General features: G+C 36.5%; 1 long non-coding RNA gene across 1 annotated transcript in view; it reads left to right on the top strand.

The window, feature by feature from the left end:
• Positions 1 to 25,144, top strand: part of LOC128314776 (uncharacterized) — a 91,909-nt gene that overhangs the window by 28,234 nt on the left and 38,531 nt on the right. The window contains exon 2 of the long non-coding RNA XR_008296812.1: positions 5,807 to 5,919. This is a non-coding gene — a long non-coding RNA (uncharacterized LOC128314776). The remainder of the gene's footprint in view (positions 1 to 5,806; positions 5,920 to 25,144) is intronic.

Genomic DNA, 25,144 nt, shown 5'->3' on the forward strand with positions numbered 1-25,144 from the left:
TTTTTACCCCATTCACAGAAATAAATTAATAATGTACTAAAGACCTAAATGTGAGGCTAGAAACCATAAAAATCCTAGAATAGAACACAGGCAATAACTTCTTTGACATCAGCCGTAGGAACTTTTCTCTAGATATGTCTCCTGAGGCAAGAGAAACAAAATACGTAATAAACTATTGCAACTACATCAAAGTAAAAAGTTTCAGCACAGTGAAGGAAACAATCAACAAAACTAAAAGGCAACCTACAGAGTGGGAGAAGACATTTGCAAATGACATATCTAATAAAGGGTTAGTATCCACACTATATAAAGAACTTAAAATATCCAACATCTAAAAACCAAACAATCCAAATAAAAAATGAATAGAAGGCATGAATAGACATTTTCCCAAATGTATAAATTTGTATAAATTTATAAATTTCCCATTTGTATAAATGACCAACAGACACATGAAAATATGCTCATCACTCCACATCACACATCAGAGAAAGCAAATCAAAATTACAGTAAGAGGGATGCATGGATGGTGCATTGGTTAAGTGTCCAACTCTTGGTTTCAGCTCAGGTAATGATCTGATGGTTATGAGATAGAGTCCCATGTAGGTCTTCGTGCTGGGTGTGAAGCCTGCTTAAGATTCTCTCTCCCTCTGTCTGTCTGTCTGTCTGTCTTTCTGTCTCTCTCATAAAAACAAACAAACAAACAAACAAACAAATAAATAAATAAATCTACAATAAGATAACACCTCGCACCTGTCAGAATGTCAAGTCAACAACAAAAAAAACAGGAAATGTTGATGAGGATGTGGAGAAAAAGGAACTCTCTTGAACTGTTGGTGGGAATGCAAACTGGTGTGGAAAACAGTATGGAGTTTCCTTATAAAGTTAAAAACAGAATTACCCTATGATCCAGCAATCACACTACTAGGTATTTACCCAAAGAACACAAAAATACTAATTCAAAGGATATATGCACTCTGATGTTCATAGCAGCACTAACTACCATAGCCAAATCATAGTATGGTTTGGGAGAGAGGGAGAAAGAGAAAGAGAGACAGGAGAGAGGGGGGAGAGGGAATATATATAAAATATTAACCATAAAAAAGAATGGAATCTTGCCATTTGTAACAACATGGTTGATGTTAGAGAGTATTAGGCTAGGCAAAATAGGGAAAGAAAAATTCCATAGGATTTCACTCATATGTGGAATTTAAAAAACAAAAGAGCAAAGGAGAGAAAACAAGAGAGAGGCAAACCAAGAAACAGACTCTTAACTATAGAGAACAAACTGAGAGTTACCAGAGGGGACGTGGGTGGGGAAATGGGTTAAATCGGTGATGGGAATTAAGGAGTGCACTTGTGATGAGTACTGGATGATATATGAATGTGTTTAATCACTAAATTGTACACCTGAAGCTAATATTACACGTTATGTTAATTAACATGAATTTAAATAAAAACTAAAAAATTAAAATATTTATATTTCATGAAAACATTGATGTGTACCTTTATAATATTTTGTCCTTCTGAATGGTAAAATCCTCTGAAAACTAGTTCAATAATTTGGAAAATAAAGCACTGAACCTAAAAAGTCCTTATGTTCTAATGCAATGTCTTTGGCTAGGTAAATCTCTGTCAATAACTCATACAAATACAGTTGCATAGAAAATTAAACACATTGGATATTCTGCGGAATATATTATATGTGGATTAGACTAACACTAACATGGCATTGAATTCTCTGGCCACACAATAAATAGCCATACTTACCTGAGCAGGGTAGCATGGAAGTCCTAGGTTGTCAATAAAATATTCTATACCAAAATCCAAATCTGCTCATTGTTTATTTGATGGCATTGTTTGGGCATTTCTAGATTCTTGGGGGATAGCAACTAAATTATGTGAAAAAGACACCATAATGTGAAGTAATCCACTAATTGTAAATATATATGTGTGTGTATATTTAATAAATACATATATTTCAGAATAACAAAGAATGTATGCATGCTGCTTCACATAAGTCCTAGGTTTTGCTGTTGTTGCATGTACTGGCATTTGAACTTGTGAAATGTGAATTGCTATCATTTTCACTAAAGGAAGTATAGGTGAGTGAACTCTCATAAAAAGGTTGTGGTTAATACTTGTCTAGATGTGAGTTTCCCATTATACCACAGTTGTCTTGTTAGTCAAAACATTCTCGCTACTAAGGAGGAAAATTATTATTTGGTGAGCCATATATTGTATGTCATTTTCTAATGAACATACTCTAATTCTGGTTAATCTTGCCTTAACATAGAGGCCTTCTCTATCAGCATAAGGATGGCAGAGTTGCAATGCAATATTTTGGAGGCAAATTTATGCCTCCAGGGTTGGCATGTTTTCTGACTGAAACAAACATTCCTGCAATCATCTTTTGACAACTCAGTTTCCAACGATCTATGAGTCACATTATCTCTCTCTCTCTCTCTCTCTCTCTCTCTCTCTCTCTCTCTGTATGTATGCATGTAAATTGGTGTTCTTCCTTTAGGGTTGTATAAACTGGAATTTGAATTCTAGCTCTGTCGCTTTCTCCCTAGTGACCTTTGAGCAAGTTATGCTCTATTTCTAAACACTATTTTCTTTTTAATCTGGAAAATGGACCAAACAATATTTGCCTTGTAGGTTTGTTGTGAGGATTACCTGGATTACCTGTGAAAATGTACATAGAACACGTAACTAAGCCCTGGCACTTAGCATATAATAGATTACATATACATATGAACGTAAAGGCATAGAAACATACATATAGACATGCATGTTCATAGAGAAACAGATGTAAACATAACCCTATGTACATACAGGATTTAAGCCTTTTTCACAGTCCCTGCACAAGTGGACATATTTCCCTGGGAATCTTTTGATAGCTTTTAGAGCCTAACTGTCATCAGAGATGATGTGAACTGGTGGGGACAAGGAGGAGAGTGCATTAATTTTTTCATGATCAGGAAAGAACGCCTATTGCCTATAGGCATGACAACATGTTATAGCACAGTGACTTTTTTTTTTAAATCTGTTTCCAGCAAACTTGTTTTGTAGATTCTTAGATGTCCAGTGAGCGCACAGGCTGTATATGAAAAGTGATCATCTGGTCCAACTTCATTTATGGAGGAGGAAACTGAAACTCAGAAAAGTAGAAAATTTACATTTGAAGTTTCACACACTGAAATTGAATACAGAATCACTTGCCTTTTATGGTGGCAATCCTGAAGAACTCATTTCTTGTTAGGGCTTGCATGATCATAACCCAAAAATATTTTGAAGACAATGCGAACCATCCAGTCTGGAGACAAATGGAACAAGTTTCTAAAGATGAAATATCTTCCAACCTACTTAATATTTAATTAGAAGCATAGCAGCATAGCAGAAGCAATAAAAGATTTAACCACTTCATTTCAAAGGTCGTATGTGATGGTAGATTAATTAATATGAACTTTGTGAAGGTAGGAATGGTATCTAAATGTTTTGAATCTTGGCCAATAGGAAGCAGTTCAGAAATTTGTATTGTGAAGCACCTAGAATACTATAGGTTCCCAATGAATGTGTGAAGCACTTAGCATATACTGAATAAATGTGAAATGAAATTCGGAGGTTGTAGTCATGCCAGGTCACTTAGCACAATGGTAATGATTTTTGCAACAACTGTGCTATAAATTCTCTGTGGAAGCACAGAAAGGAAACAAAGAACAGGATAAGTAAAAATTTTTCTCACCTCTGCCTTATTAGATAAAATACAATTTATATACAAATGCAAAACATAGAAATAACACAAAGGAATCACATTTGTGACATCATTAAAGAAAAGTCCATTTGTAATGGGTGATCGAGTTTTATTCTTGGCAAAACAGAACTTCTTATTTGAAGGATAAAAGTCTAATTTTTTAAATGGCTTCAAATGCAGTGAATCTCTTTGAGATTCTTTAGTGATCAGAACAATTTAATAGATTAATATAAGTGAATGTGAAATATATGAACCTGACTCTTCTGGATTCCCATTTGATTCAAAATGAATGGAAAAGATACTTTCATAAGTATTTTTCTATTTTTTAATGGATTCAAACAGTTCTGTAAGTAGCCTGCTATGTGGTGGATCAAAAATGCGTCTCAACTTGCATATCCTTGGTTAAACAATCGTTCATTTCTTCTACACACATTCATCGAAAGCCCACAGTGCCCCAAGGCAGCAAGCAATTATTATTTAGGATTTGTACAACACTTCCTTTGAAAGGGCTTGAAGGTTTGAAATCCATATTAAGAATATGTTCTCTTAATTCTTTGTATCTTCCTGTTCCTATCCTTTGTGTGGACATAATTGACTATTGTATTCCAAGATGCAAGAGTGATAAGTTAGTTCAACTAGGCATCACTGTGCAAACAAGGCACTGATGTAGTCTATCTTCCATCAGCTATTTGGATAACTCTTTGATATATTTGCTGCACTTGCAATTACAGATAACTTGTTTTCCCTCCTTGTTTTGGTTGTAGTCTAAGGCCTTTCCATTAAGTAATTGTATTTTGTTTGTTTTTTGTATTATATGGATATCTGTTAAATCTGTGTTAACTTTCTGAGATGTTTAATTTCTCAGGTGGAAGAGATCACATAAACTCTAATGAACATTTGCAAATGATTGAGTGCCCTTAGAAACTTTAGCAGAACTAGAGGTCGCTGTTGCTATGAGTCATTCTAAGAATCACAGATGCTTTTTATGTGTTCTAAGTGTGCTGAAAAATCTCGGGTGCTGGAAGAGTTGAGGCATGGCTCTTTTAGAAATAGGAAAAACACATTGATGTTCCCCAGCTCCTAATATAAGAATATAGGCTGGCCCTAATCTATGATCACAAAACCCAAGATCACATTCTCATCGAAGAAAGGTATCAGAGCTAGAAAGGTAAATGAGACTAGGGAAAAAAAAAATCAAAGAAAGGAAAATGGAGCAAAGATTTTAGGGCAAACAGTAGATAAGAAGATCATCCAACAGGCTACAACTTGGAATAGAATATCCCAGGGGGTAGATTTGCGTTGGGTCCAAACAAAGAATGGAGCTACAAAAGCATGCAAGTTCAGCATCCAGACTGGAGAGTCTGGATCTTTTTAGTGTCAACGATCTTCTGGTTGGGATCAAGCACTTCTGCTTTGGGTAAGAATTAAGGATATTGCTTAAAACTCTTATGACAGTGGTTTAACACATAGGGTTATTTTCATCCTATAGTACAAACTCAAGGTGGGGGGGGGGATAGCATCAAGCACAGGTGGAGCTGTTTTAAGGACCCCATCAAAGACCCAGCTTTCCTATTGCATCATCCTTAGCCCAGACCTTCATCTTTATGAATACAAGTGGTCCATCTCTACACACAAAGCTCCACCTCCATCCAGGCTTACAAACACATTCCAGTTAGTAGGAAAAGTATTCAAAGGAGGAGGACAAAAAGGGAGGTGGGGGGGGGGCATGCAGAGAAGGGAAAAGGAAGAAAGGGAAGCATTACTTTCCTAGAAACCCTCAACTGAATTCATCTTGGGTCTTACTGACCAGAACTGTGTCATACAGCTACTACTCCTAAATGCAAGAGTGAGGGATGCTGCTTTTTACCTGGATACATTGCTGCCCCCTTGCCATATAATGGGATTCTGTTAGCAAGCAAAGAGGGAAGAATGGATAGGTACTGTCTGCCACATGCAACAGGGGCTAATCCCAGAGTGACCAACCCATGCAAAATAGGTCATTGAGAGCACCTGCTCACAGAACAAGTACGTGTTTTCATTCCTTTTTTACAGCTGAGGATACTGAGGCTCGGAGGGTGAGCAAAGAGCAGGACTAAGAGTGACACTCCAGTCTTCTTGACTCTAAAGTCAGATTTTCCCCCATGGCTTCATGATGCTCTCCAAGGGTAAGTCAGCATAAGTCACTTTTCCTCTTCAAGTTTTTATTTGCAGCTCCATCTGGCCAAATGTTTTCTTTCTTTTACAGAATAAGAGTTGTAAACATCAGTGAGTTGATGGCTTTCAGATAAATGGGCATGAGGTTGAGGAAAGTGAAACTCTTCAGGTCCTGGAATTTAAATTCTAAAGAAAAGGCAAGAGGGAATATCATAGTTTTGGCTTCTCTCTGAAGGTTAAAAAAGATAAGAGGATCTAGATTAGAATATATGGGGAAGTCCAATGACACCATTGGGCATTTCTCAACACAAGGGCCACAGGCCATGTAGATAAGAATCACCTCTTGTTTTCTAAAAATTTCATATTCTAGATAAAGCTCCTGTCATAGGAGATCAGAACCTCTGGGGATGGGGCCTGGGAATGTGAATTTAACAACTGCCCAGGTTAATGATGATGCACAGTATAGTTTGGGATCCATTGCTATTAAGTATAAATAATAACATTTATTGAGCACCCACTTCAGCAAACTCTGGATCAGACAGATATATATTGTTTAATCCAAACACTTTCACAAGATCCATCCTCTTATTCTCATTTTACTGCTGAAGATTCTAGGTTCAGGGAGATTAAGTATCTTTTCAAACTGAATTGAACCTTAACTAGTACACCTGGGATTCTTTCCTGGTATTCGTTCCAGCCATCTTTCTCCTGGGCACCAGACTCAGTAAGGATAGTGGGATCATTCCATGTTATTTACCCCATCCTACTAGATAGCCCACTTAAATATTTTTCTGGATCCATAAGCAAATTGAATGTGTAGTTGAGGAAAAAGACACATAGACAAATGCTATTGAGGTGTGACTAAAGAGAATGACAGGTGGAAACAGTCTTCTTAAACTTCTATATTCTCACTTTGCGGTTACACTACTGTTTCTCAACCTTGGCATGAGACATTGATAATTTGTTGTGGAGGCTCTCCTGTGTCTCATAGGATATTTAGCAGCATCCCTGGGCTCTACCCAGTAGATGCCAATAGGCTCCCATCCCCCAGTTCCTCACCAGTTGTGACAACTAAAAATGTTTTCAGACATTGCCAGATTACCCTGGGGGCAAAATTGGCCCTGATGGAGGACCACTGGATTGAAATATAAACCGTGGTAGAAGCCTGTCCTGGGAGCTTTGCTGATACAGAATTCTACTTACACTCGGAAATAGGAAATGAGACCATGTGAGAGCCAGAGCAGACCCTCCAGGGTGTTGAGACCTGCCTGACTCCAGCCTTGAGAGTGCATGTTGAAGCAGGCTCCTTTTTTTAACTGGGGGGGGGGGGGGGTGCTAATATTAGGGAAGGGCAAAGAGCAGGAAAATAGCAGGTACGCCAGAATCTGCCCTTGAATCAGGCCGACACAGAGCAATGAAAGAGTAGCAGAGGCACCAGAGGAGAGCTCTCATTTGGCTTTGAGATTGTCTTCTCTGGGAGTCCCCACTTTTTTTAAACATTATCATTTCATCTGAGTTGTGAAAACAGTAAATAATTAAGCTAATTTATTTGTGAATGTCGTTCAAAGAAGCCTGCAGAAACTGTGGTGCCATAATTCTAAAGTGCAAAGCTAGGCACAAAGGCGAAGCCTCATCAGTGTAATGTGCTGGATGAGGGGCTGGGGAAGGACTGACATGAATTATTCATCCTCGACATCTGGAAGGTCCATTTGGCTTTTACAATTTGATTATATTTTGGATTAGTGCACACTTTGTTGTCAAATGTTTCTAAAGCCACGATTAACTATTTAAGCACTCTGCAATTTACTTATATCCTCAGCTAACAAGTACATCGATTTAGGCTGTGGACAGTGACTACAAATGGACCCATATTTCTTGCATATTCTCTCTGCCCAAACCAAGTTACCCTTTTTTGTCTTTTTCCATTTATTTCTTTTCTTTTAGTTATTTTTAAATTCCTTTGACATTCCACCTCCTGCTCTCTTTGTTCTTGGTTGTTTTTGTTTGTTTGTGTTTTCCTATTTAGGTTCACTGTTCCTTATTTATGATTCTGTACTGCCCTAGGGGTTCCTAACAATTGGTCTGTGAAGCCCTGGGCAGGCCATAGAAGGTCTTCCCTGGGGTCCTTGAAACCCTTGAAATCATGTGCCACATTTGTGAGGATGGACCTGCTTTTGTCTGCATAGTGTGTCCTTAAACTACCTCAGATTCCCAAAGGGTCTTGACCAAAAATGCTAAGGGTCACTGAAAAGTCTGTGCTTTAAGATTTCAGCATAGAAGGGGAAGGGCACATGTATGGGGGGGGGGCTGCCATTTGGTAGGCTCTGTGCCCTGTTTCCTCATTTAACCCATATACCCTCTAGAGAATGTAGGTGGTGTCATGTCTGTAAATAGCTGAAGATGTGAAGACTTGGAGAGATTGGATAATTGCCAAGGTGATCCAGCTTTCAAACTGGAAAGCCTCATTTCAGGGCTTGAGTAAGATTGGGCAATTGATAATGAGGCTGGAGTTGAGAAGAGGGAAGAAATGGAGACAGGACACATATCCTTATGCCACCCCAAAGGACATGATAAGCAGGATACAAGTGGGCTGTGGTCAATTTCCTAGAAAAAAATACATTAATGTTTTAATAGTCTGCACTATAAATATCTTAAATACTTCTGAATGCTGTGCTAACAAAAAGTTCTGTGCCTAACATAAAAGGCTGATTTCACTAGATACTAAAAAAGGATTCATAATTCAGTTTTACTAATTTGTAGAAACTTCAGGTTTTTTTAACTCAGTTTTTAACATTTTTAAATTTATTACAAAATGTATTTAGCAAACCCTTAAAAATAATTAATACCAACTAACTGTCCAGTATAAGGTAAAGGCAGGTTTTTAAATAGTGAGCCTTAAAATTGTAATTTCAGTGAATGATCTCACAATTTGCAAGTGGGGCAGGTGGACATTAATTCCATCAATGGGGAGGAAGAAAGAGAAGGGGGAGAGCGAGAAGAGAATGTAGGCGTCTCTGGTCTCCTGCCATGTCTATCTCTCCTTCTTAGTCCAGAGCACTTTGGCCTGCAGCAAGGGGTGAGCAATTCATGAAGTTGTAAAGGGTTGGGATGGACCCCTTAGACCTCACAGATAGAGGACAGGAGCCTAGTTAAATGCTGAAGGCTCTTGAGCTCTTACGTGAGACAGTAGTAAACTTAGGCAAGTTACACAACCTCTTCCAGGCCCCTTTCCTGAGTGAGAAACTGTGTTAATAATAGCTCCCACTTTTGAAATTGTTATAATTAATCTATAATTCATTTAAGGCACATAATACAATGCTCAGTTAAATTAAGCTATGATGATTAGTAGCTCTACTGGTGATGTTGTGCCGGAGATCTGAAAGTTTTCTTTTTCCTGACACCAACGTGTGTTAATGTTGACTTTGTTGTAACTCACTGCCGATTACATTTCTGTTAAAGGCAGAACCAGTGCAGAAAGAACTGATTGGGGACATGCATTTACTATACATATACATATACATATACATATACATATACATATACGTATATATAAAATGTATTATAAATAGTATAATTATATAAAATAATTGTATATACTAATATAAAAAATATAAACATTAAATATATACTATAAAATTAAACAGATGAAACTACAGACACTAGATTCCTCATGACAGTTTTAAGTTTCACCCATGGTGAGTGAAATAAAATCTAGTATAGTTGAACAGTTGACAGATGAGTTAGTACAATCCAGTCATTGTTTCTTAATGATACAAATATCTGGGTGTCCTAAAAACTTGTAAAATAGAGGTAATTCCATTAAGAAGAGCTGCTATTTCTGGAACTGGACGTGAGGGTAGGAGTTCTGTAAAACATAAACATTTGGAATTTTAGTGCCATGTGCCAGCACAGTGAGATAGAAGCTACTCTCATCGGAACGAGTAAACTGACTTCTCTGTTGAAAAAAAATAAGTGGTCTGACTAAATTATTCCCTCTTTATCTGTAAAAGGAGTAAATTACAAAAAATCTGTAAGCATTACCAATTCCAGAATTCTGTGATTTTGATATTCTAATTTGGATACTTACTTTAATGATGAGGATAAAATTGTCTAAGAGAAGTATTGAATACATTAAAATTGGCCTGCAGGCAGAAAGTTAAAGCTCTCCTGTTCCATGACACCATCAATACTATTGGTACATAACTGGCACAGTTGTCCCCTGTCACTCTTTTTTTTTTTTCCTCCCATCACTCTTGCTGGGACCAATAATCTGTAAATACTGACACCAATTTTTGTGAGACCCAGAGGAGCTGACAAGTCCAAAGACCATACTCCCACCATAAACTACCAGTAGAAACTTCCAACATATCTGTCACCTGCGCTCTTAAGGTAAACACTGTAAGCTGTCAAAGCATTCAATTTAGAGAAGTAGTCAGATAACGACAGCTTGATTTTGATAAGGATAATGACTTTTTATTGCCTGTAATCTTTCATCTGAAATAACTTAAAAGAATTCTTTCATAAGAGAAAAAAAATCTATCCAGAAATTTAGTCAAATCCATGAGGCATTATACCTAACAACTTTAAAGATTGCACTATAATTCATATACCACAAAGTCACCCTTTTAAATGTACAATTTGATGGTGTACAGAGCATGTTTAAATGAGGTAATTTAAATTGGGTCTGGTACACAATAGCCACTTCATAAATGTTTGTTCCCTTTACCTGTTCCTATATCATTACATTTTTAACTTGAAACAAATGAAATGAAGGCACAGAAGACATTGGGGATGGTTCTGTTCTGTCTTGTTCCCCTGCCTTGTCATGCTGTTGCTCACGAGAGCTGATTGTGTCCACCCCTTGCCAGTTCTGTGTTTACTGAAATCACTTTGGTGGATTGAAATGGCCGTAGACACATTTATGCCATGGAAACTGGCCAGTTCTACAGATCAGGGCTGTTCTGTTGTTGTTTGACAATCACCAAACATTCCCCAGCACACACTGCGGGTGTCTATCAAGGTCTTCAGTACTAAATATTGCCTGTATTTAGCAATACGTGAAGTGCATCATCTCTTAGTCATGGTCTAGAAATTTAACTAAGTTTTCATCAATTGGAAACGGAGAATCTTAACTGGGTAAATACTACATTCTTAACTAGCAAGTTAATTTCTGTGTGACTCTGCGGTGGGTACAAAAACAAAAAACAAAAAACATGTAACAAAATTTACCAGCTTACACATTTATATGTGTATAGTTCAGTCGTGTTAACTGTGACTTGCCTTTTTTTTTCTTTAATCTTCTAACCATGGTGTGGTAGAGGATGGGTATGATTATAAAATGTCTAAATGGTTCATTATTTCATCTGGAAGGAGGTGGTTAAATTCTATTTTGATCAGGTTCATGTTTTCACAATTAGCTTTTGATTGATTTATATCTGGCTGGTCTTTCAGAATCCCTTACAACTATTTTCACATCTTGGTCACTGGGGATCCTGGACCTCCTTCCTGGAGCATTGCAGCTATGCAATTCATCTTTAATGGTCCCTGCAGTCTCTTTGAGTATCAAAGCCAAATCCCAGATTTCCAGAATAGGACTGGGATTCACCAAGTTTGGGTCCACAAAACAGTTGCATGTATGCAATCCTGACTCCACTGCAAGCATTTTGAATGATGTGCTGGTGGAGGCAGAGTTCAGGAACTATTCCTTCATGCAGAGAGATTGTGGGCAGTTAAAGAATCCAGTCTTGTGCATAGTGCTTTATATATCCGATTATGATAAATGGGGGCTTTCAATAAAATATTTAATCAAGATAAGGTATTTTAGCTAAGGATGTCTAGAATATTAAAGTACAGTGTAGATAAAATTAGCATAAAATTTCTGTGATCTTTAGAAGCAAGGAAGAAGAGAGTTAGTTAACATAAATCATTTAAGACTACATCTGGCTAAAATTTTAGTTATATAATTATAAAACTAATTCCTTGGAATTAAGCAGGCACTGTTCTTTTTGACAGTTGCTTGTGTGATTTAAGCATTAACACATGTATTCTCATATTGTTCAAATGAGAAGAGAATTTCAGATTTTTTTTAAGTCTTCCTCACTCAAGTTTTTTATTTTTTATTTTTTTATTTTTTAAGTAATCTCTACACCCAGCACAGGGCTCGAACTCATGACCCCAAGATCAAGAGTCACATGCTCTAACTAACTGAGTCATCCAGATGTCCCTTTCAAATATTTTTTAACCCCACTAAAAGGGGACAAATTATGATGGAAACAGTTGAATGGAATAATTTCCCGGCATACAACAATGCACAATGAAGTCTATAGTCTTCTAAAGACCTATGCCAGCATTTCCCATAAAGGAAATTATGGCATAGGAGAAAAAGAATATAATTTGGCAATAGTATTTGGACTATGAATCACTCATACCATTTTTATACCACTCACTATCTATGTGATCTTGGGCATGTCATTTTAAAATTTTCTGAGCCTTAATTTCCTGTCCATAAAACAGGGAGAATAATATCTATTTGATAGATAGAGTTGTATTGAAAATTAAGTTAAATAGCATATATGAATGTCCTTGTAAACTATAATACTTTCCACAAAGTAAAGCATTAAATGTTTCCATCAGTTTTTACTTAAAGTATATCTTTTTTATGTATAACCAAACATTTATACATACCTAATATCACTTATTAGTTATTAGTTATACATACCTAATATCACTTATTAGTTCATCAACTATTTTTGGGACCTACCATCTGGCAGATAACTGTACCAGACATTGGGATACCAAGATCCATCTAAAATGATCCCTGCCCTTAAGCACCCAAACCCAAAGCTATTTGTTATTTAATCTTAGTAGTTACCACAATGCTCACATTATAAAACCATGTCTAGAAAGCACTAACCCCAAATCCGGAAACATTAGTTATTTGCACATGATCTTCAAATTCATATGTCAGTCCTTATGGTGAAACATATAACAAACAGCTACCTTCAGGGATGGCCTTTCCTGGAAGGGTATTCCTGGAGGTGTGTTCTTTGCAGCATTGAGTTTGGGTAAGCAGAACTTCACTCCCGACTAGATATTTTCTGTACAATACATACGAATTTTAACTCATCAGAAACCATGTTCTTTTGAAATATAGATTTATTTGTAGGACTACAAATAAACAAATATAATGTGTTGGAGTGGACCCTATGGTACACTGTGATATCCCACCAGAATTCCCTACTGGATTGAAAGACTTCTATCTCCAACTGCTTAGAGTGCCATAAAGTGTCACAAACTGGGTGGCTTAAAACAATGGAAATTTTTTCTCTCATAGTTCTAGAGGTTGGAAGTCCAAAATCAAGGTATTGGGAGGGCCATGGTCCCTCCAAAGCCTCTAGAGATGGATCCTTTCTTGCCTCTTGCAGTTCTGGGAGCCTTGGGCGCATCTTTGGCTTGTGGCAGTGTAATTACAATCTCCGTTTTCATCTTCACATGGTAATCTCCCCTCTTTGTCTCTGTTTCTATATTTGTGTCCCATTTTCCTCCTCTTACAAGTCACCAGGCATATTGGAGCCCGCCCAAATTCAGTATGCTCTCATCTGAACTTAATTACATTTGCCAAGACTCTATTTCCAAATAAGATCTCATTCACAGGTACCAAGGGTTAGGACTTGAATATATCTTTGGGGGGATACAGCAATCTATAATACCTGATTATTTATATTATTCTTATTAATAAGATGTTATATTTTTAATAACCACTGGCACATGGTTCACGAAAATTCAGTGTTGTGTAATCATATTCTCCTTAGTGAATACATGGTCAGGGAAGAAGGCAGTAGGCTTATTCCTAGCTTATAAATCATCTGAGAAAATAATAAACTTAATTAAACTCACTAAACTGTATAGTACAAGCAGAGTTGTTTGGTCTTCTAAGGACTAAGAACATATCTTGAGGCCTCTGCAACATCGCATCTTGTTTTAAGAGTATGAGTCCACTGATTGCTTCAGAATATTTGGAGGCAACAAAAGCAAAAATAAACAAGTGGATCCACAACAAACTAAAAAGCTTCTTCACAGCACAGAAAACCATGAACTCAGTGAAAAGGCAGCCTATGAAATGGGAAAAAATATTTGCAAACACATATCTGATAAGGGGCAAACATCCAAAAATCTACAAGGAACTCCTATAACTCAATTACAAAACAAACAAAAACCCACCCCCACAATAAAAAAAAAAATCAGAGAAATTCAAATGACACCACAATGTGATATCACGTCCCACCTGTTAGGATGGCTATCATCAAAAAGACAAGAGATAACAAACACTAGGGGAAGATATAAAGAAAAGGAATCCTTGTGCGCTGTTTTTGGGAATGTAAGCCCCTATGGAAAACAGGATGGAGATTCCTCAGCAAATTAAAAATACAACTACCACATGATATAAAAATTCCATTTTGGGGTATAGATCCATAGGAAATGGAACCATTAACCTGAAGATACATCTGTATTCTCATGTTCATAGAAACATTACGCCTAATCCTCAACATACGGAAACAACCTAAATGTCTGCTAATAAATGAACAGATCAAGAAAATGTGTTACATCCTTACAATGGAATATCATTCAGCCTTAAAAAAGAAGGAAATCCTGTCATTTGCAATAACATGAATGAAACTGGAGGGCATTATACTAAGTGAAATAAGTCAGACAGAGAAAACAAAGACTCGTGGTGCCACTTGTGGAATCCTAAAAGAGAAAAAAAAAGAAAAGTTGACCTCATAGAAAAAGAGTAGAAAAGTAGTTGCCCCCCCTCAAAAATAAATAAACATTAAAAGAAATTTTAAAAAGGGAGGGGACACCTGGGTGGCTCAGTGGGTTAAGTATCCCACTTCGGCTCAGGTTATGATCTTCTGGTTTGTGAGTTCGAGCCCCATGTTGGGCTCTGTGCTGATAGCTCAGAGCATGGAGCCTGCTTCAGAGTCTGTGTGTCTCCCTCTCCTACCCCTCCCCTGATTGTGATTCATCTCTCTTTCTCAAACATAAATAAACATTAAAAAATCAAAAAGAAAAAAGAAAAGAAAAGTGGTTGCCAGGACTGGGAGTCGGGGGAAATAGACAGTAATTAGTAAAAGGGCATAGACATTTAGTTATAAGATGAATAAGGTCTGAAGATTTAATGTATAACATGGTGTCTATAGTTAATAACACTATATTGTAAAATTGAAGTTTGCTAAGAAAGTAGAACTTATATGTTCTCACCAAAAAACAAAAACAAAAACAAAATTTGAGAGGGTCCTAAGTGTCCTTATTGTTACTAAATGTGACAAGGCACATTCTAAAGCTATTTCATAGTGTGGTCTTTTGAACTATGGCATATAAAAACAAATGTCAACACCAGTAGGCTACCGCCAGAAGTGGCATTTGGTATGGTGGAAGATGAATTACAAAGCTACCACAGAACCAGCCACAGCAGAAGCTTCCCCTCTTAGGGTTACAGGAGCCTCTTGCCTCTCTGCTCTCCTCTTAAACAATGTGCTACTGTGTCTCTGGGCGCTCTGGTGAGAGCAAAGGCTGCGACATCTAGCTTCCAATGCTTCGATGTGATCTTTCTTCTCCTCTTGTCTCTTTGCTTTTTCCTTACAAAAAGCAGCAATGAAGACGTCCATTGAGGGGGAAAATGACATCAATCATCCCAAGTGGAAATAAGTCAGCTAATGGACAGGAGAACCTGATCTGGAAACTAAGGGCTAATATTGTATGTAAAGTGAAATATTTTATGAAAAGTAAAACTTTTTGCTTTGTTTTACGTTGTTTTGTTATGCATTTTGTTTGAGTTTAGGCCCTATGATAATGCTCCCTGCATTTGATGAAAATAAAAAGTAGTGTACAAAATCTTAATGAGATATAGGAGAACTTCTAAATCTGGAGTCTCCTGAGGTAGATGTAATGAAATGTACTGAACCTGGAAATAGGGAACCAAGTAGAAATTATTGTCATTACATGATTATTTTATCATGGCATTTAGTGGTCGTTAATAGTGACAGAAAAAGCAAGAACTTGACCTTTAATTGTGTCAGATGGTTGTAAACCTTAGAACATCTTCCTATATGTCAAAAGAATATTTGTATTCTAGACTAGGAGATGATGATATGAATTGACAACTTTGGACACTAAGCACGAATTTTTTTTAATCAAGAAAAGATGCATTTTTAACAGAAATTACTGGCTCGTGGGACATGAATACATAATATGAGCCCCATTTTAATACAAGTGTAAATGAATGAAAAACATATGGATTACATCTTTCCCCAAATACCCAACCCCCCAAAAAAACTAAGCAGAATATGTGCTTGACAAAATGATTGAGTGTATTTCAAGTTACTAATACACATACCCACACATTCTGGTTGGTTTAGCCAATCCAAATGAATTTCATGCTTCTATTTGGGGAGTTTGTTTTCTGTCTTTTATATACCATAAAACTTGTCTTAATTTTAGAAGCCCTACAAACATCATTTCATAATATTTAAATGAATTCAAATGTCTCCTTGCATTTCATTTTTTCAATGCTTTGCTAAACCTAAAAGGAATGGAAATAGCCTATTCAAAATACAAGGAATTTTGGAGTGTTTTAACCAACACAACATCTTACTCCTGTTAGTAAGTCTACCACTTTTTCATCTCCTTCAAATTCCTGTTGTCTTAGGTAAAATATATTTATGGTTTTTTTGCCTGATAATTCCATCTCCAGCTTCAGGTACTTTTCTCAAATGACTTCTGTGCTGAGAACATTTTTTTTTTTCTTTCTTCAGGTCTTTCTTTGGTCTTGCAGTTTGAAAAGCATTCTTTATTCTATTACTTAAACACTTCCTAAACTATTACTTCCTCCATTAGAGCTTTTTAAAGCTATTTAGGAAAGCAGATTTATTGTTGCATGTGTATTTTCTCAGGGAGATTACCTAACTAATGCTGGTCAGGAAATTCCTGATTAATTTAAGACTCCATTTCTGGGAGAGCTGAAAGTGAAATTAAGTTAAGCCTCAGTTTGGTAAAATGGGGCTTAGCGTAAGTGACTCCATTTTAGGACTGTTGTCTGGTTTTTAACAATTTTTTAGTTACTACTAAGAAAATAAAATAGGTTAATAATTATTTCAATGTGATTAACATGTTTTGGTTTCCTCTATCATTGCCCCCGTGATATTTGAACTATATTAGATCATTTAATAAATCTCATATTAAAATTTAGTAAGAGCTTTTTGAATATAACTTCTAACAAAAATAGTCATTGTTATTTATCTCATATAAAAATAATCATTAGTGATCAGATAAATATTTTTCTTTTCATTCATTATCACATAACTTGTAAATTCAAACCATAAGGAGTCCAAGTTTTGACTGAAAGTCAGATATATTTTCACTGTGGACAGCAACTAGGAATTTGCTCCAGAACAAACAGAAAATGGAGTTAGTTGCTCAGAGAGCACTGACTGGAAGGAGTGAGAGAGCGAGTCAGGGCACAGGTGAGAGAGAAAGGTGAGTCATAGGAGGAGAGGAGTCCTCCCTCCTGCAGGATTTATCAAATGCTCCTAACTAGTAAGACAATTTTAGAGCAATGCCCAATATCTCAATGTCTGAGTCATTTCCCTTGATTAGGATATTCCCTTGATTAGGAGGAAGTCCAGGCTTTCTTCTGGACTTTTCTCCCCAGGGGTCTGGCATGTGGGCATGGGAGGGATAGAGGAGAAAGAGGTTGGCTCTAGGTCTTTAGCATTGATCTGTGCTGTCCAAAGTATGCCTCTGACTGTGGTCCTCATTACTCTCAGCACTAGAGCTAGCCTCCTCTCTCTTTGGGTCAGTCTCACCTTTCCCTGCACCCTCCCCGGTCTGCTGCTGTTGATCCCTTAGATTCATCGACTCTCCAGGGCTTCTCTCTATCCACAGAGAATGAAGAGAAACTCTCTACCCTTCGCATGGCCAGCTTTCTCAAAGAGGGAATTTCACAGTAGGACTGGAGACCCTCAACTGCATAGTCTTCTCCTTGCCAAGGTAAACAAGAATGCTGGTCAAGGAAGGAAGAAAAAATTATTATGGGGTGGTGGTGGTGGTGGTGGTGGCAGGTGATTTCCACTGTACCTAAAACTACTGCTTTATGTGATTTACAAGTCTATTTGGAAAGACTTTATCTTTCCATCTTTATGGACAGATATTTTTTTTATTTTGTCCTGATTTTCATTTTTTTTTCCTTTTCCTGAGGCTCTTTGTTGTTTGTCTTCTGTGTACCCTGTCAACTAGACAGCCCCAAAGATAACACACTTGTTGTCAATGACCATACACTCACAAAGGGAGTTGAATGTAACTCAAGAATTGGGGCATCTGTAAATTATCTCCCCTGAAGTAATTGCGTTTAAAATAAGACAGTTATTTAAATTTTTTTTTTACATTTATTTATTTTTGAGAAACAGAGTGAGACAAAGCCTGAGCGGGGGAGGGGCAGAGAGCGAAGACAGAATCCAAAGCAGGCTCCAGGCTCTGAGCAAGCAGTCAGCACAGAGCCTGATGTGGGACTCGAACCCACAAACTGTGAGATCATGACCTGAGCCGAAGTCAGAGGCTCAACCGACTGAACCACCCGGGTTAAAATAAGGCAATTATTTTAATAAATGGTTACAATATTAATGAATCATTAATTAAAATAATTGATTACATTAATGTTTAGTGATAGTTAACTAAACTTGTGGTAGTCATTTCTCATTATACACATAAATCATTATGTTTTACACTTTAAAGTAATATAATGTTATATGTCAATTATATCTCAACAAAACTGGAAAAAATATTCATTCTACCTTCATAGGCATTTATTCTTTAAACTATTCAAAATGAGGAGTGCCTGAGTGGCTCAGTCAGTTAAGCATCTAACTCAATTTCATCTCAGGTCATGTTCTCACAGTTTGTGAGTTCAAGCCCTGCATCTGGCCCTGTGCTGACAGTATGGAATTTGCTTCATATTCTCTCTCTCCCTGTCTCTCTGCCCTCCCCCCTCCACTAGCACTCTCTCTCTCTCTCTCTCTCAAAGTAAATAAATAATCTTAAAAAAACAAAATAGTCAAAATGCAATTGACATCTGTGAACATATTAGGTATAGCTTCTATCAGCTACTCCTAAATGTTTTGTCATTGAAGAGGGACAAAATATACATTTAGAGTTAAGAAAAAACTGTAGCTGTTATTTCAAAAATGTTCTTTGGTAATATTTTCCAAATAGTCATGCCCTCAAAAAAGACATAAAAAGAGCTTTTGACTCTATTTCTCATAACCATAGTTTTTTCCTCTTATTGCTTGTTATAGGTCTATAGAGGTAATCAGGTTAAAAGAGAGAAATCTTAATGTTTATTTGGTAATCATGGGCATGTTTCTGATATGTTTGTAAAGGTATTTGTTTAAAAGATTGTGTTGGAACTATTTAATCATTTTGAAGAGGATAGTTTTGAGAAAAGAATTGTTACTATGCTTTCTCCAAAGGTGGTGAATTACTGATACTGAATGTAAAACTTCCAATCAGTAGGCACTCTATTATTATGATTCTTTTTTCCATACAAGTTACATCTGAAAGTAATAAATTATTTTAATCCTCATTTTAATAAGCCACTTGATGACAAAATCTCATCCATCTATTTTTTTTTCATTTATTTAAGACTACTTCTTAAGCACCAACTCTGTGTAATGGCCAAGGATATAATGGAGAACTTGTCCTTGACTGCAAGGAGACAGCCTGGTTAAAAGAGAAATTTCCTCATGTGGGGTGTGTGCTCTGTGGGAGTAAACACAAGGCATTATGAAACCACACAGAGGGGCCTAACACCATGTGGATAGGAGATGGACAAGGGCAGGGAAGGCCTGCTTGGAGGGGGTGCTCTAACAGATGAGTGGGAGTTAATCAGGGTAACTAAGGTTGTGGATAAGAGGTCAGGGTGTTTCTGCCAGAGAAAACCGTGCAGAGGGGGAAGTGATAGAGTTCACTGGGAGATTTGTGTTTTATTGTCTTGAGGTGAGTGTGTGTTTGTTGGGGGGTTGGACAAAAAAGAGAAAGAGAGTTCAGAAGGGGGGTGAGGGAATGGTAAGGGGTGAGACTGAGTTGTAATTAGGGGCTTAATTCTGAAAAGCCTTAGATTACATTATTATATTCCTTAGATTACTTGTTCAATATTTAGACTATAGAGCAGTTATTCTTAAATAAAAAATCATTTTTTTACACAACCAAAATAATTTGGATTGTCCTTTAAAAAAAAAAAAAACAACACTGAAGTTCATCTCTTACTCCTTCCCTCTGCCTAGGAAAATGGATCAATTTGGTACAGTTAAACTCTAGGATAGACAGTTAAACATTTAAGCACTTTTTTGCTTTGTTTGTTTTTCTCCTTTTGGCTATGGGTAATTTAGTTTTTATAAATTAACTGTCAATGTGTCTTCCTTTAAAATTAACATGTTAACAAGCATTTGGTGGGATATTATGAAAAAGGCCCTTTAATTTCTAGGAAATACAGTGTTTGACATCATCTCACCCCACAGGTCTCTCACTTCATAATTGGAGAGGTAAGACATACACAGAGGAAAAAAATCCATAATAATACAGAGTAATTTGTGATAGATACCAAATAAGTGGAACTGATATGAAGGATGATTAGGGAAAACAGGGAACACTTCAGTCATGATGTAAAAAGAAAAAAAAAAGGTTATCTTTCATTCAGTGACTATTTTTTGAGAACCTTTTCTAATATTGGCATCAGCTAGACAAGGTGCCTGTTTTCATGGAGTTTACTTTCTTTGAGGGAGGTAGACATAGCAAAAGTAAATATAGTGTCTGGTAATAACAGGTTTGATTTAAAAATATGAGATAGCACAAGGTAGACAGAGGTATCTAGATGCTATATAATCAAGGAGGTCTGTCTGAGGAGGAGACAGTTAAGCTGAGACTGAATGTCAAGAAGGAGCCATCCATAATCTGTGGAGAGAGAATTCCTGGCCAGTCTAAGATAAGTTCAGAGCATTCAAAGTTCAGAACGGGAGTAGTGTGACTGGAGAGAATGCAATGAGTGAGGAGAGTAGGGCAGAAAGTAAGGCTGGATGTATCTAGATCATGAAGGATGATGGAACTCGAGAGAATTTTTAGTTTGTTATAAATGACATGGAAAGCCATTTGGGGACTTTATGCAGGGGAGTCAAAGAATATGTCTATATATTAAAAAGATAATTTTACTGGTGAAGGGAGAAAGGGGAAAACTCAGCTGTGAGTCTGAGGTCAAAGAAGCGACCACTGGTCTTAGCAATGTGAAAGTCATTGTGATCTTGACAAGAGTCATTTCCCTGGAGAAGCAACAAATGAAATTCCACAGTATTTGGTCAAAGAGAAAATATAAGATGAAAAAGTGGAATCTGTGAAACACATCTCTGTGAAAAGTCATTAAGTGCCTTAAAATATGGTCTGCTAAAATAGTATCACCTTTCTCTTAAAAACTTGGTAGAATATAGCGTACCTCCAAAACAACGTGTTTTAAAGCAGTATGGCTTTAAAGTTGGAACTTTAGAGATGATCCAGCCCAACCTTCCATTTTATAGAAGGCTAAAATGAGGTCTGAGGAATTTAACTAGTTGTAGAAACAGAACCAGATGCCTAACTAGCAGTTTGTTGGGGTGTTTGTTTGTTTTATTCTCCCACACTGCTACTAATAAAGAATTAGTATTTATTGAGTGCTTACTAGGTGCCAGGTACTATTCCAAGAACTTTACATGTATTCATTAATTTAATCCTCATACTACATCTATGAAGAAAGTTCTATTAAAATGTCCATTTTACAGCTGAGAAAACTAAGGCACAGAATACTGAAGTATCTTGTCCAAAGTCATACCATCTATAACTTCTGTGGATCCAGGGTTCAAAACTGAGGTATTCAGATTCAGGAGGCCACGTTCTTAACTATGCTATTCTATTTTTTATTCTATTTAGTTCCATGCTTTAAGATTCTATGTAAAATGATTTTCTTCATAATTAGCTGTTAAATTTTTGAGGTCTTATTATATGTCTAATTTCATTTAACCTCAGTACATCCTACCATTACTCTTTATAGAAATGCAATTTATGTTTAAAGTTCTGCCTGAGTTTTCTTAATTTTTATTTTTTTTTACACAAATGGTCCTCAACTTACAATTTTTCAACTTTATTATGGTGCTAAATAGTGTGTATTCAGCAGAAACTATGCATTCGATTTTGAATTTCCTATGCTAATGATATGCTGTCAATGATCTTGTGTCATGATGTGGGGCAGGCACAGCTCTGTCACGTGATCACTAGGGTGAGCATACACTTACACCCATTCTGTTTTTCACTTTCAGTACAGTATTCAATAAATTACATGAGGTACTCAACACTGTTGTAACAGGCTTTATGTGGGATGATTTTGCCTTATTGTAGGCTAAGTGTTCTAAGTACATTTAAGGTATGCTAGGCTAAACTATGATGTTTGACAGGTTATATATATTAAATGTGTTTTTGACTTAGGATATTTTTTATGTATCATGGGTTTATCATACGTAGGATGTAACCCCATCTTAAGTCAAGGAGGATCTGTAAATAACAACCATAATTGGCATAAAATCATTGCTCATTGAAACAAGCTTTCTATGAAATTGGTTTGCCATTAACTGACCACTGTAAGAAACCTATTTGTGAAGCTAATGTCATTACTCATGTGTGCTTGCCTGTCTCTGAACTTGACCTTCATCAGATTACTCATTAAATTTCCTCTTTCCAACGTTTAAATTATGAAAGAAATAAGATCTTTCTGAGGACAACTTTAGAGCATCTACCGCATGGTTCTAGGCAATAAGGATTCAATGTTTTTCCTAAAAATAAAAATAAATAAATGGGATTCACTCCTTTTTTAACCTCTAAAATAAAAACAGTGAAATTTCAGGAAGCAATATTACTTCTCTCATGTCCCTTTCTTTTTTAGAATCTGAACTTAAAAGATTCAACTGGATTTTTATTGAAATTCACCATGCTCCCCTCACAGCTGTGGTCTCAAAATACCATTTTTGCATTTATTTTAGCCCATGGAATAACTGCTCAGAGAAACCACAGAGTCAATCAGACTCAAAATGCCCCAAATCCTTCCTGCTTTGGAGTTTTCCATCTTCAGATCAAAGCATTTCATGCCCGTCAGCAACTTTTTAATGCATTTGCTTCTCGTATGCACAACTTCCATTTAAAGACTCTCCTTGGCTGACTTCTCTGATGAAGTTGTCTGCTTGCCAGGAGATCAACATTAATACAGAAGTTACAGAGGGCCCTTCAGGTCCTCTTTGACGGTGACCTGATGTTTCACATCACCTGAAGATGATGTCCAACTTCAGGTGTAGAGAAACCACTGGTGTTTGCGCCGGTGGCAAAGGAATTGGTTTTCAACGTGTGCAAACTATGAAGATAACAGAGACAGATATAAACTGCTTAAATGAGAACATCATTTAAGAAGACAAATACACACTAGAAGCAATTACTGGAATCTATCAAAATAATGTCCTGTCATTAATACTGGATTTAAGAGTAGTTTTGTTTTAGTTGAAGCTTGTATACGTGCCGTGGGGTTGATAAGGTTTTGGAAATGATTTTCTTTCTTACCATCTTTTTTAACTCTGAGTTTATTAGAATTAGTCTGAACTGCCTGTCGTTAATGAGGGGCTTATACATGTAACAATAGATTTGGAAGAGAAGAACTGAAATTCCCAAGGGTGGTGATCTTTTGGAAACAGTTAATATTCATAAGCTATGGGAAAGTGATGAGAGCCAACACATCACTTTTCTTTCTTCCAAGTGTTCAACTCTGCCTACAGTCAAACCAGACCTTATAATAAAATCATTATTACTTTTAAAAGAGGGGAGGGAAGCAAACACATGTTATTGAGCCTGTACAACCTCAACAATAATAAACCTAGGATATATATTTGTGTACCTTAAGCTCATATTAAGTCTTCATGTAAAACTTCCATTTTTTTTAAGGCAGCTTTTTTCTTTTGTCAAATCATAGTATTGCTGTACTAAAAAATGGACTTGACTGAAATTTGGCCTCAGTATCCTTCTTTCATTTCTGTATTTGTCCTAAATCAATATGCCAAGGTTCAGATTCAATTATTTGGTTGATAATGAGTAAACTTGCTAATTTATTTATTGAATGTTCACTCTGTACCATATTGTATTTTTAACTATGCAAAATATAGAAATAATTTCTTGCTTTTCTCAGAAATTTCTAAGAGTGCTAGGTTAAGCAGATCTAGGTCAGCTTTTTGTCTGTCTTCATGTCTCTTTCCTAAGGAGGAGAGTGTATGTAGTTTATGAAATGATGGACAGTTTTTGGGAGGAGAATCTTACGAAGGAGGAGAGAATGAAGAAGTGATTAGAAGGGAGATCAGGGCTTGGCTTGGCAGTGTGGCAATTCAGTGAACAGTGACAGAGAATCTCTCTCAATTTTATATACAGTTCTTCCAGGAATAAACACGTAGCATTGGGATGTTTCTATCTTGTTCTGACACAGCAAAGAAGAAAATAGTATATTTACAGGACCCCTTTTACGACATTTAATGTTCTCTTAGATGTATTTCTTTTATTTGTTTAATGGAATTAGAAGTCTAAAAAGTATGAGAAACTTGAGTCTACAAATAAAAGCTTAACTCCTAAGAGTGAATCTCATTCACAGGTGAGAAAGAGATGTAGTATGTAAGATGTCAGATGAAAGTGACCCCAAACTAACTGCTGATTAGCCAAAAAACATACATATATTTTCAGCAATTAGTGAAGAGAACAATAGAAAACCTATATATTTAACTATTTATATGGTTTGCTTTACTAGAACTGAACTGGGTATCTCTTCCACTGTGTCAGGCTTTTAGGGCTCCACAAGTTTTATCTATAGGCATATATATATTTCCTTCGTTGTGATTATTCAGAAAAATGAGAAGAATTAGGATAACATACAAATCATTTCAGCTATGTTGCTAGAAAAACAATTAAAGTATAACAGGTATTTTCACTCCTTAAGTAATAGGAATTCTGGAAACTCTATTGGTTTCAAGTGTGTAAAGTTCACTGTTTTAATTCCTTTACATACTACAGATAATACGTTAGAAAGAGCTGATTTCAGGAATAGTGGCAAGTTCAGACGCAGTACTTAACATTCTGTAGGGT

This window comes from Acinonyx jubatus, chromosome A2 (genome assembly GCF_027475565.1).
Source record: "Acinonyx jubatus isolate Ajub_Pintada_27869175 chromosome A2, VMU_Ajub_asm_v1.0, whole genome shotgun sequence".
Taxonomy (NCBI): domain Eukaryota; kingdom Metazoa; phylum Chordata; class Mammalia; order Carnivora; family Felidae; genus Acinonyx; species Acinonyx jubatus.